The following is a 13,247-nucleotide window of genomic DNA, read 5'->3' as shown; positions in this document are numbered from 1 at the left end:
CATAGTGAAGTGTATGCCCCTGTGGCATGGTAGGGCATCTTCTAGGTATATGTCCAAAGTGAGTGCATACCCAAGAGTGGTATAGTGGTCTTCAGGTAGATTTATTTCCAATTTTCTAAGGAATCTCGAGACTGATTTCCAGAGTGGTTGCACCAATTTGTAACCCTACCAGCAGTGGAGGAGTGTTCCTCTTTTGCCACTTCCTCTCCAACATATGTTATCACCTGAGGTTTTGATCTTAGCCATTCTGATTTGTGTAAGGTAAAATCTCGGTCATTTTCATCTCCATTTCCCTGATCACTACGGATTTTGAACATTTCTTTAAGTGCTTCTTGGCTATTTGAGATTCCTCTGTTTTGAATTTTCTGTTTAGCTCTATACTCCATTTTTGATTGGGTTGTTTGTTTGCTTGGTGATTAACTTCTTGAGTTCTTTATATATTTTGGATATTGTTCTCTATCAGATGTGGGGTTAGTGAAGATTTTTTTTCTCAATCTGTAGGTTGTCAATTTGTCTTATTGACTAGGTCCTTTGCCTTTCAGCAGCTTTTCAGTTTCATGAACTCTCATTTATCAATTCTTGATCTTAAAGTCTGAGCCACTGGAGTTCTGTTTAAGAAATAATACACACACACACACACACATGCACACATATCCTGTGCTAATAAGTTCGAGGCTCTTTCCCACTTCTATTAGATTCAGTGTATCTGGTTTTATGTTGAGGTCCCAATCAATGGACTGAAGTCAGGAAGCCCTGTGGTTGAATTAGGGACAGGCTAGAAGATGTTGAGGAGGAAAGTGTCCCCATAAGAAAACCAGCAGTCTCAACTAACCTGGACCCCTGAGGTCTCTCACTGAACCACCAACCAGGCACCATACACTAGCTTGTCTGAGGCCCCCAACACATATACAGCAGAGAACTGACTGGCCTGGCCCCAGTGAAAGAAGACTCACCAAACCCTTGAAAAACTTGAGGCCCCAGGGAATGGAAATGCCTAGGGGAGTTTGGAGTGGTGAATATTCTCTTGGAGAAAGGTGGGAAGAGGAATGGGATGAGAAACTGTCAGAGGACTGACTTGAGAGAGAGAGAAAATGACTGAACTGTAAAAAAAGATTAAAGATGAATATTTTTAAAATATATTTTCATAAATGTTTGTGAACATTCATTTTCAGTATATAATTTTATCGGATTTTTAAAAGACATGTTTCTTATACTAGTTTTAAACTGAGTCCAAATTTCTTTTTTAAAACCAGCCATAATAGGATAGTTTCTCAGTATATCAGCAATTAAAAGCAAATGGAAATGATTGGCAATGCTACTAAGCTTGAGACAAAAGATAATTATTCATTAAAGAATGCCTAAGTTTCATGGATGAATTTAGTTACCTTGACAAAAAAAAATCATATGTCTTGAGACAGAAAGTTTCTAAGAAATTAATGTAGATTATTTTTATCTTTATTTTCTCTGTGGCCTTTTTAATTACCTATTATGAAATTATACTTCAGGTTAATGATCATACCTATTGTTGCTGATTGCTTTTGCTGATTTTCTTAAATCAGCAATTAAAATTTAATTCATGCCTTATTTTAGATTCATTATTTAGTAGGTGTCAATACCTGTTTCTTTTCTCCATCTGTATCCATCTTGTTCAAATATGCATATACATATCATTTATTGATACACAAATACTTTTTTAACTTTTCAATCTGTCTTTTTACATACAGGCACAAACACATACACACACGTACACATACACACACATGTACACATGCACATTTTTCTTTAGATTTTAGGGCAGTTGCATTACTCGTTTTTCCAAATTAGTATTGGTATGATGCAATAAAAGTTACTTGTCCCTTAAATCTTAGTATTTTTTTAACTAATTCAATATTTTCTTAGTATTCAAATATTGCATTTCACATTATTATGCTTTTCTTTCAATGTGTTCACTGCAGTCTTCTGATGATCATATAACACTGGAGTTCTAATTTTATTTAAGACACTGGACAGAATCAATTCATAATGTCTGCTTCTACACATTTCAACATGATAAAATACTCTTTTTTTTTTAAGGTGGTATAACAACAACTTTTTATTATCATGAGGGATAATATTATTTTATCACTTATAAAGTGAAATAAAATTCCTTTTTATATAAATAGTCAGATTTGATAGTGAGTTTATGTAAAGAAAAATGAAATCCAGAAATACCTATTAATAAGTTATTAGAAGCAATCACAAGGGCTCCATACTACTAATGCTGTTCTAGAATATTCTAGGTATAGCTAGAGTACATTTTACCATTTTGAGAAAAGAGACAAGAGGGTCTTCTTTTGAATTGCTGTCTTCACATGCAAGGCAAACACATAATGAGGCGGGAACTGAAAACTCTAGGTTCCTTGACCAAGAGAGGGATTCTTTTTGTTTTTAATTTTTTTATTAGGTATTTTCCTCATTTACATTTCCAATGCTATCCCAAAATTCCCCCATACCCTCCCCCCCCCACTCCCCTACCCACCCACTCCCACTTCTTGGCCCTGGCGTTCCCCAGTACTGAAGCATCTAAAGTTTGCAAGACCAATGGGCCTCTCTTTCCAATGATGACCGACTAGGCCATCTTCTGATACATATGCAGCTAGAGACACGAGCTCTGGGGTACTGGTTAGTTCATATTGTTGTTCCACCTATAGGGTTGCTGACTCCTTCAGCTCCTTGGGTACTTTCTCTAGCTCCTCCATTGAGGGCCCTGTGATCCATCCAATAGCTGACTGTGAGATGAGAGCAATTGTTCAATCATGTTTGGGTTATAAAATACTTTAGGTATACTAGATCTAGTTCTTTCATATTATCCCTTATATTTACATCTCTCTCTATTTTGATGTACTTGGTATATTGCGAGAAATAGTATCTAGATTCATTTTTCTCTATGTGGTTAGCTAGTATTCTAAGCACTATATACTAAAAGAAGTTCTTTTTGTCTGATTCTATATCTTCACACATGTGTCAAAATAAGATAAGTGGAAACCTCTGGATTTATTTCTTGATCTCTATTTTGTTCCACTGATAAACACTTGTACATTTAGGCAGTGCCACATTAGTTTTATTAAGGTAGCTTTCCAGTATAATGTGAGATCAAGTAGTATCATGATTACTGCCTCGTGCTTTTGGATCAAGATTGCTTTAACTATTTGTGATATTTTATAAATTAAATAAATTTTAAGATTGATATTTCCAGGGGAAAAAAGAAAATAGTTTTTTCCTCACCTAATACATCCTGATTATGATTTCCCCTCTCTTTACTCCTCCTAGTTCTTCCACACATTCCCTCCAATCCAGAGCTACCCGCTTCCAGGCTTTTATTAGAAAAGAAAAGAAAAAAAAAAAAAAAACACTAAGGGGTCATGGCGAAGTGAAATAAAAATAAAACATAGTAAGATAAAAACAAAAATTAAAACATCAATACAAACTCAATACAAACCAAGAAAAATTCATAAGAAACTCTAACGCAGAGATCCACTCCTTCACACACTCAGGACATCACAACACAAACCTGGAAACTATAGTATTTAGACGAAGGATGGGTACATCCCATCTAGAGGTGAGTGTTCCAAGGTCTCTCACTGAAAGAAAGCTCTTTAAATTTAGAAGGAAGTATGAAACCATCTTTCAGAATTATTGCATCATTTTTTCATTCCCATTAACAGAAAGTGAACTCCTGTGTCTTCACATTTCACAAGTCACATCTCATAATTCTCACAAGACTTATTGTGGTCAGTGTTCTGGGCTTGGGCCATTCTATTCTGACAGGTGCACAGTGGTATGCCAGTGGTGATTTAATTGGCATTTATCTGATGATATGTCAAATGAAGATTATCTCTGAAATTTTATTTGCTATATGTATATCTCCATTGGAGAAGTGCTTATTGAGGGCATTGGCCTATGTTTAATTGGAATTCATTCTTGTTCAATTTCAGAACGTTCATTGTTTGAATAGCAGTGCCCTTCATCATTCCATCATTCCATTCCTGCTTTCCTCCAGAACTCTCTGGGAAGTGGAAGTGCAGATATCCACAGTCAGGTCAAAGGACAGACAGGAGGCTACAGCCTTCTGGGACTAAGAGAAAGGTAGCATACATGGAGTAAGCTCTCCTGATTCCTACCCACATCAAAGGACTGAGATTTGAGAATCACCACCAAGGGTTAAAGTATCCAGAAGAAGAAAAATGATGTCTTCCCTTAGAAGTTTAAAAAAGTTTTTAGTGAATGTATGATTTAGAGTAACCTAGCATCTCTCTGAGCAGGGCAGAGGAGAACCTGAAGAGTGACACTAATTTCCTCCTTTCTACAGCAAGCATACACTTTTAGTATAGAAGCAATGGACTCTGTAGCCGTCTAGCTTGACAAGGCATTGGCTGGATTGCTATTGAGCATAAGCAACAAGTTGGTCAAGGAAAACCACAAATCTTTTTCTTTTTTAACCTAGGTCTTTAACCAAGCCTCTGTCTCTCCTTAGATTTCAAGTCTTCTTTTTATATGTAGAGACAATCCAGCCCATGACTCTCTGTTTCTGTTGTTCACATGCCGAACACTCTTTTAAAAAAAAATTATTTATTATATTCTTTATATACATTTCAAATGTTATCCCGAAAGTTCCCTATACTTTCCCCCCCACCCTGCTCCCCAACCCACCCACTCCCACTTCTTGGCCCTGGTGTTCCCCTGTACTGGGGCATATAGAGTTTGCAAGACCAAGGGGCCTCTCTTACCAATGATGGCTGACAAGGCCATCTTCTGATACATATGCAGCTAGAGACACTAGCTCCAGGCGGGGGGGGGGGGGGAGGGGTATTGGTTAGTTCATATTGTTGTTCCACCTATAGGGTTGCAGACACCTTTAGCTCTTTGGGTACTTTCTCTAGCTCCTTCATTGGGGGCCCTGTGTTCCACCCAATAGCTGACTGTGAGCATCCATTTCTGTGTTTGCCATACACCTGCATAGCCTCACAAGAGACAGCTATATTAGGGTCCTTTCAGCAAAATCTTGCTGGTGTATGCAATGGTGTCAGCATTTGGAGGCTGATTATGGGATGGGTCCCTGAGTGCAGCAGTCTCTAGATGGTCCATCCTTTTGTCTCATCTTGAAACTTTGTCTCTGTAACTCCTTCCATGGGAGTTTTGTTCCCAATTCTAAGAAGGGGCACAGTGTCCACACTTTGGTCTTCATTCTTCTTGAGTTTCATGTATTTTGCAAATTGTATCTTGGGTATTCTAAGTTTCTGGGCTAATATCACTTATCAGTGAGAACATATCATTTGAGTTCTTTTGTGATTGGGTTACCTCACTCAGGATGATACCCTCCAGGTCCACCCATTTGCCTAGGAATTTCATAAATTCATTCTTGTTAATAGCTGAGTAGTACTCCATTGTGTAAATGTACCATGTTTTCTGTATCCATTCCTCTGTTGCAGGACATGTGGTTTCTTTCCAGCTTCTGGCTATTATAAATAAGGATACTATGAACATAGTGGAGCATGTATCCTTCTTACCAGTTGGAACATCTTCTGGATATATGCCCATGAGGTATTGCGGGATCCTCCGGTAGTACTATGTCCAATTTTCTGAGAAACCGCCAGACTGATTTCCAGAGTGGTTGTACAAGCTTGCAATCCCACCACCAATGGAGGAGTATTCCTCTTTCTCCACATCCTCACCAGCATCTGCTGTCACCTGAATTTTTGATCTTAGCCATTCTGACTGGTGTGATGTGGAATCTCAAGGTTGTTTTGATTTGCATTTCCCTGATGATTAAGGATGCTGAACATTTTTTCAGGTGTTTCTCAGCCATTTGGTATTCCTCAGGTGAGAATTCTTTGTTTAGCTCTGAGCCCCATTTTTAATGGGGTTATTTGATTTTCTGGAGTCCACCTTCTTGAGTTCTTTATATATATTGAATATTAGTCCCCTGTCTGATTTAGGATTGGTAAAGATCCTTTCCCAATCTGTCGGTGGCCGTTTTGTCTTATTGATGGTGTCTTTTGCCTTACAGAAGCTTTGTGATTTTATCAGGTCCCATTTGTTGATACTTGATCTTACAGCGCAAGCCATTGCTGTTCTATTCAGAAATTTTTCCCCTGTGCCCATATCTTCGAGGCTTTTCCCCAGTTTCTCCTCTATAAGTTTCACTGTCTCTGGTTTTATGTAGAGTTCCTTGATCCACTTAGTTTTGACCTTAGTACAAGGAGACAGGAATGGATCAATTCGCATTCTTCTACATGATAACTGCCAGTTGTACCAGCACCATTTGTTGAAATGCTGTCTTTTTTCCACTGGATGGTTTTAGTTTCCTTGTCAAAGATCAAGCAACCATAGGTGTGTGGGTTCATTTCTGGGTCTTCAATTCTATTCCATTGGTCTACCTGTCTGTTGCTATACCAGTACCATGGAGTTTTAATCACAATTGCTCTGTAGTACAGCTTTAGGTCAATGCCTAACACTCTTGATTCTAAAATAGGTTGATCCTCTGACACTTTTAGATCAAAATGTGTAAGTAAGAAAAGGGCCATTCATGGAAGATAAATTTGTTTTCGGTTTGGATTCTGACTTTATATAGAAGAAGACAGAGAGAGAGAGCTGTGTGCCTTACAATAGCAAACTACTTTAATGCAGAACCACACTGAGAAACTAACATATCATGTCAGATCCCATAGCTACTTCCAGGGGAAGTATGATATTTACTCATAGCAATTAGGTAAATCTGTAAATAGGAATTTTTTACTCATGTTTCTTGACAGGGTCCAAATATAAAAACTTAAATGTTTAAAAAAATGACTCCTGTGTTTTCCTCTAATTTATTACACATTATTTTTCCAATAAAATATTCAAAACTATTATATCCCATCAACATACAATAATTTTTAAACTTTTATTGAATAAGGAATATGGTATGTTCATCTCTAAATGGAAAGTCTATATCACAATCTTTACACATTGGAAACTACTTCTAGGAAGAGGACAGAAGGCTTGTAAGAGCCACAGGGGACAGCTTTCACCACTTGTCTTCTTTCTATGCACAATAAGGGTGTTGCATGTAGAAACTCACAGCCATTGTGACAGAGTGCACATGACTCATGCAAGCTCAAGCCCGAAAAGTCCCAGCATGATAAGGGATGTGTGGTCAGGATACCCCACACCAGCTAAGGAGGTATTGGCATTTAATAAATACTGCAAAAGGAAGAGTTATTCTTCTTTAATGGTATTACCTCTAGCAAGTTGACCACACTCTGGAGCAGGCTCCACATCAAAGCTAAGATTATCTAGAAAACAGAAATTTGGATGTGTTAACTAAAATATTTTAATTTTAAAAATTAAATAAGTGAAATGGAGGTTGGGGAACAAAACTCGAAGTTGGTTGGTTAGGGAGGTGAAGGTAGATCTAGGAGAAGTTGGGGAGAATGAATGTGATCTGAAACTATGGAATTCTCCAAAAGTTAATAAAAATGTTATTTTTTAAGGTTTTACTCAAAGTTGTGTACAAATTATCAGATTCTATTATGTGATTTCAATGATTCATCCTTATTGTAGTTCTTCCCCAACTCCATTGTGACTCCCTGCTCCCAGCCTACTCTTGCTGCTTCCTTTCCTCAATAGATGCCTGTCTGATTTCATAGCATAAGTAATCCATTACCTTCTGTTGCTACAAAGAAAGCATGATCACTAGACTAATATGTATACACAAAATGTGCACTACCTAACCTAGCTTGCCTCTATACAATTCAGGGTTATGGTCCCCACTTCTGTGATGTTGCTAGATCTCTCATTCTACACACTAGTCTACCTGTCCTGTGATGTGGACAACACCTGGAAAAGCAGTTACTGCTAGTTGTAAGCTTCCATGTGGGAAGATTTTCAGACTAAGAATCTTGCTTAGTTTTGAGAGAATGGTGAAGTAGCTGAAGAACTTCCCTGGCGATCTGTCTTCACTACCATCCCATTATGCCACATCCAAGAGAATTTTGTGATTCTTATGAAGAGAAAGGTGGTATTAACCTAAAATCTCCCTTTGTCAGGTAACGTGGCCAAGAGCTGAATCATAACCAACCACCTGTCTACATGCTTTACTTAGATACCCCTGTGAAACCAATTGGTCTGCATAGTGAAGTAGGCTTCATCATTTTAATGTAATTTTGTTAGAGATACACTTCAGGTCGGGTCTAAAGTACTGAGGAAAAGAACACTGGGCTCTTCTGCAGTTGGCCTTCATAAGGAAGAAAGCTTGTCTCTGAGCATTCCACCTCAGTTTAAAAATGATTACATATCTCATTATGTGTGCTTACTTTCAACTCTAAAAATATTGGTTTGGAGTGTCTGAGTAAAGGTTGAAAAAAATGTGTTCTTGTAATGGAAAAACCAGGGGTCAAATTTCTTAAGGATAAAAGAAAATTTTATTACATAGACAAACATTATACAGGCGTTTTAAAGCATGTGAAAAAAATTATTAGGTAAACAGATAAAAATTTCTCCCTGACCTTTAATTTTGGCATTGCCTCTGTTATCTCATTTCACGCACACAAAAATGTAATTAAAGATCCTTCTTATTCTAAAAGAGATGATATTTTCTGTAAGCCTTTAATTTTCATTGTATCAATTGTTCGATTTGCTTTGAGTTCTAAATGTCATTTACTAAAATTGCAGTGTCATTGTGTAGAGATGAGAAATGGGAAGGAAAGGCAATCACGTCTATGTTATAATGACGACTGTGAATTTAGCCTTTGTATTAATAAATAATAGGAGTTGAATTAATGATGACATACAAGGTGGAAGTATCTCTGTTATGACCCTTTTGTCAAGTACAACTGTTCCATACAAGTTTTTACTAACTTGTTAGAGGTAAGTTTTAAATCACGAGAGATGTGGTCTAATCCCAAAAGTAATGAAACAGGAAAAAGATTTTTTTTCTCACTAATTAATTTTAAATTTCTGTTTGAATCAGATTAAAATTCCTGTAATATCTTAACCTTTATTTTTTGCTTTCTTTACTGTTTCCAAATACATTAAACTTGAAACCATTCATTAGATGTACCCTGTCTGAGAAGTTTTACAGATGTGTGTCAGTATTTTTTTTTCTTTTCACTACTTTATTCCCTTCTTTATTTTCTGTTCCCTACTTTATCTTTTAACAGTTTTATTAAAACAGTTAAAACTTTATAATAATAAATTTTAACATGTCAGATACAACTTAAAATAGAAATCAGAGCTACACCAAGACATGCCTCTGTTTGCGTTTGTAAAACGGTTCATACGCTGCATATCCATGGGTGCAGGTCACTATGAATATGTGTCTGTGTCTTTCTCTTTATGGAATGAGGAGAAAGGTAGAAAGAAAATGGTTATACTTGAAATGGCAATGTTTTCATTATTTTTTATCATATTTTAAAGCAAATAGCAAAAGTAAATTCATTTCAATAGACAACCTTTAAAAGCCTTGTCTCCTCTTCTAATTGTGTGATATCCTTTTCTTCTCTGATCATGTGGACAGTCATTCTTTCCATGGGGAGCATACAGAGACCCACTCCTCCATGTACTATCCCAATGTCTGAGAAGGTATGAATCAGTTAGTTAAAATAGTCTCGGCTTTGTTTTGTTTTGGTTTTGGTTTTGGTTTGTTTTTGTTTTTGCATTTATTTTGAAATTGTTTTTGCTACCAATATTTTCATTTTGGAACAGTAGGAAGTTTTATAATCAAATGTTCTTCACATATAAAGGCTATACATATCCAGACTATTTTGAGGCTTTAATTACCAAGAGAATTTACTGGGAGCCAAGCTATGTGCAGCTTTCTGAAGGTAACTATTTAAGCTAAATAGACTCCATTTCTTTCTCAAAAATTAATGATAACCATGGCCTTACTTATATAATTAAACAAGTAAATATTTTAGAAACTTAAGCCCAGTTCTTCAGGGGATAAAAAAGCATTTAAGGACTGTGTGCTAATTTTCGGCGAGTTAATGTTACAAAGGCATAATATCAAGAAATCAAATCCTGCAGGGTCTTTTGATCTTCATAATGCAATACTCCTTTCCCTCTGATTGCCAGGAGTCCTTCTGATTTGGATGCCACCTGAATCCTCTTTGTGTCAGGGTTGATGTCTTCTTCTGATTGTAGATTATGTATAGATAGCAGTAACCTCTCCTTTCATTTTCCTGGTTTTGTTTTTATTCAGCAATCTTTTCCACTATACATTTCATGTATTCATCTCATCTCTTTTCTTGAGTCTACACTTTATACTACCATCTAACAGACTACATTATAATTTATTTATTAGCTTCTGCTCTTGACTCTATAATGTGAGCTGTCTGGTGATGGGGCTATTTCTTTGAATCTTTGCTGCTTCTAGAATAGCACCTGGGGCAATTCATATTCCAAGTAAATATCTGTAAGTAAAATCGTGAAAGAGATAATAAGTTAGATTAGGTAACCTAAACTCCAGTGTCTAAGGAGATGGAGCTGACTTTTTTTTCTTCTTCTGATACTTTCACTTCCTTTCATAAGCAAGTGTACTCTGGAGAGTGCCCACTCCATGAATGTAGGCTTTACTCCCCCAAGCTGCTGTTTGCTTGGAACAGTTTACTTTGCTTGTATAAATATTAGCTCTTCCAGTTTAGATCCCACTGCCTTATCTATGCCCCAAGGCAAACATTGTTGTCTTACAACCACAACAAAACTATCTCCTTTCCAGATTATTCATAGTTTTTTATTGTTCTCTTATGTTAATTACTAAGTTAATCTGTGGTTCAGGATAGGAGTTAACCTGAACCGCAGGCCATTCAAATGTGCTGAGCTACCTTTGTTCAAATGCTCAAAGCATGTATTGTTTTAGTCTTTATCTCATGGCTTTTTTTTTCCTGAGGACCTCAGAGCTGCCTGATCTTGTAAAATGTTTTCTAGTTCCTATTTTACTGTGCTTATAAATAGTTAGCTTTTAGTATCTTCTCTGTGCTGATATTTGAGGGAGTAGAATATCAAATAAGAGAAGGGTGGGCAGGACAATGAGAATAGATACAAGAATGCGTAGCAGATTAATAGCTTAGACTCAAATCTAAAGTTGGTGGGAACCTCAGGTCCTAGATCTGTTATTTACTGGCTCTAAGGCTCTGGGGAAGACCTTTGGGTTCTTTGTGCCTCCGTTTCCTCCTATGAGTGATATAGAAAACATAAGTTCTTGCCTCATAAATATCATAAGTACTTCAAAGTCGTGCTCAATAAATAGTGGTGGCTAGTATTGCTATTAATAGTGTCCTTTGGGGTGGGCAGTGTTCAAGACAAGGTTTTTCTATGTAGTCTTCGTTGTCCTCAAATTCAGAGATCTACCTCCCTCTGTCTCCCGAATGTTAAAATTAAAGGTACGTGCCACCACCACCCAGCTAGTATTATACTTTTATGTCATCTAGGGAAGGTTCTCGTCCATGCATTTGAGGCCAGAGGTAATGTCATTTTAAACTATGCTAGAAACTCTGACTTTACTCCATGTTCTTTTATTCCATTGCAGGCTTCATCTCTGTCAGTGCTTGGCCTGCAGGTGGTGCTATTTAGGAAGGAGGTGGAAGTTTTAGTAACAGGATCTGCTTAGTGGAAGTCGGTTGCTGGGGTGTGCTCTTAAGGGGTATCTTGTGACCATCCCCTCCAGTTTTTTTCAGTCATTTATAAACATATCCTCTCTCCTGCCCTCCTTGACTACTCCCAGTAACATGCCTCCTCCAACATTGCAACACCTTCCAAGTCTCTACAAACAAAGGCACTATATAGGAACCGATTCAAATGACCAAGATTAAAGAGAATACCTCATTCAAATCACTATAATACACAACACAACTGAAAAGAGGAAAGTCTAGCCACATTAATATCTCAGTTAGGAGAGTGTTAGATTGAAAGAGGAAAGTAAAATTTGTAACATCTAGGAAAAACTTAGCAAATTCCCTTTAAATTTTATTAAAATGTCAATACAAAAATACAAAGGAAAATTTAAAGGGATGGCTTAAATATAATTGAAAACAAAAATGAGAAACTATTAAAACACCAATATATATATCCAAAACTATATTTAGAAATGGTGATGAAATATGCTATATCTCGAAAGTTAGCAAAGAGCTGAAAGGAAAAGAAACACTATATCAGAGTAAAGTGAAATTCAGTATGAATAAATACAAGTTCCTAGATTTATCTGAAGATTAATTATACTATAAGGCAAACATTGAATGGCAGTCTGTGCTTGTGTTTCTCATCTGAAAGAATATTTAGGATTATATTTCACCTGCTACCTACACATGTGTATTCAAGATGTCTTAAAAAGAATAACCTGAAAAAACTTAAATATCAGAGTACTAGAGCCCTGAATATATTAAAGGAACAATGTAATGATATCTACTGACTAACATTAATTAACTAAATGTAATTTACTATCAGCATTGCTAACTAAACTTACAACTTGAAAACATGTCTGCATTATACACAATCAATTTAAACACCTCTACATCAAGAAAAAAATAAAACACTTAAAGTTTGTTTATATGCACAGAGGAAAATGTCTAGAACCATAGAAACCAATGATCAATGACATTGATTTTTTTTTAATGTTGATGTTTAAAGTACATTTTCTAAGTATGTTTTATAAGCATTTTATTTAGATAACCATTTCTAGATACCTAATATACCAGAGCTAAGTGGTTTAAATCAAACAGAAATTTGGGTGAGAGGTAAGTAGTATTTTTATTGAAGCAGAAAAAAAGGATTTGAGGAATAATAGGGAGAATCCATCACTGAGTGATTTTATTTAGTGTTGGAGTAGTTGCTAAGCATGAAAAACTAAAACTTGTGCATCTTTACTTTTGACAGAACTCAGGGCTGGATGAGAGAGGCATGGGGGGGGGGTGAAAAAGACATAGTTCACGGGGTTTGTTCAAAATAGTGTGATAGTGGTCAGGATAGATGGAAATGGAAAGATTAAAGCATATCCTAATGACACAAGTCTTGATGGCTGAATATGAGGAACTGGAAAGGAAAGAACTATTAGGAAAACTCTTCAAGTTCTTTAGCTGCTGCCATTGACTGAGTAGTATACAAGTAGAGATGTGTCAAAAGTTAGCTTTTAAATGTACTAATCAGGACTGCTGGTTTGGAACAGAATTTCTGATGAAAGAACTTATCCTGTGATCAGAAGTTAGAGATCATGGAGTTGATTTGTACATTTCGTC

This window comes from Mus caroli, unplaced genomic scaffold (assembly GCF_978045245.1).
Source record: "Mus caroli unplaced genomic scaffold, Mus_caroli_1 scaffold_19, whole genome shotgun sequence".
In the NCBI taxonomy this organism is placed as follows: Eukaryota; Metazoa; Chordata; class Mammalia; order Rodentia; family Muridae; genus Mus; species Mus caroli.
This window is presented reverse-complemented; position numbering follows the sequence as displayed.